The sequence below is a fragment of the Elephantulus edwardii genome, unplaced genomic scaffold (assembly GCF_000299155.1).
Source record: "Elephantulus edwardii isolate Elephantulus edwardi_28Jun2011 unplaced genomic scaffold, EleEdw1.0 scaffold00046, whole genome shotgun sequence".
Lineage (NCBI taxonomy): Eukaryota > Metazoa > Chordata > Mammalia > Macroscelidea > Macroscelididae > Elephantulus > Elephantulus edwardii.
The window spans coordinates 6,426,355-6,427,531 of NW_006399796.1; the positions used below are offsets into that span (position 1 = coordinate 6,426,355).

Below are 1,177 nucleotides of genomic sequence, written 5' to 3' on the forward strand. Positions count from 1 at the left end.
CTTTTGAAATGGTATTTTTGTAGGTGCTGAAAGCAGGACATTAAAAAATCAGCTAAAAAAAAATTCAAATTACTTAATCCCCCCAAGTTTTGGGACCACATATCTTAACTGTGAAACTAAACAGCTTTTTACATTTTCCTTCCTTTAATTGAATGATCTAAAAAAAAAATTAATACCATCAAAACAATCCAAACATATTTTCAAAGTCTTTGAAAGTCTTTAAATCTTTCAGAGGAAAGGGAAGAAAAGAAAGAAAAAGATTAAGGAAGGAAAAGCTTTATAAAGAAGGAAGGGGGGAAATCAATGGGACCTCTCTTTTATTTGGTGACAAGCAAGTGCAACAAAGTTCATTTGTAGTATGTTCAGTTGTCTATCTTTTGCACATCTGCATTCTGGCCAGAAGGGACTTTGAAGTTTTTCTGCAGCACATGAGCATCTGTAGGCTCTATCCTCTTAGAGTAATTTTTCTTTGTCTCAGTGATCTCAAAGCCAAATTTCCTGTAGAAGTCAATTGCTGACTCATTGCTGATCTGCACATGTAGATATAAATCTTTTCAAAAGTGCCATCCTTTTCACAGATGTTTAAGGCATGATTTAACATTTTAGTTCCTATTCCTAGCCTTCGGTAAGGTGCCAGACATCCTAGTTTCTCTTCTGATTCTGTGAATGATCCACCTTACAGCATACTGCACCTACTGCAATATCATTGAAATATGCAAGTTTTGCTAGCTCGCCAACCTCCAGCACATCCCTGTAGAACTTGTCATTGTAGCTGACTGGAGAGATAACCTAGTTTAATCTCTTCAACTGTTTGCTGTTGTGTGGTGTCACATCTCCCAACTCGATCTGGCTACCTTTCGTCTTCCCCGCCTGTTGAGGCCATTCTTACCTCCGATATCAACGCACCACCATCGTAGCTGCCCTGAGCTCTCAGCACCCTGTGCTGACCACTGAACCCTCGCCTGGGACAGGGAACTTGAGTTGATGACAAAAGCCGCGAAAGTCAAGCACGGCCCTGAGTCTCTAGAGGGGACAGGGATGTGTCCCACTGCGCACTGGTACCGATGCTTCTCCACACTTACACAGGGAGCGCACGGCTTCCGCCGGCCGCGGCCAGCCAGACTCGACACACTCTGTCTGGATAATCTTTGAAGCCGCGCTGCTCCTTGGAGGCAAG

General features: G+C 42.9%; 1 pseudogene; it reads right to left on the minus strand.

Moving 5' to 3' along the window:
- Positions 1-362: 362 nt before the first annotated feature.
- Positions 363-1,177, minus strand: part of LOC102872142 — a 6,479-nt pseudogene continuing 5,664 nt past the window's right edge.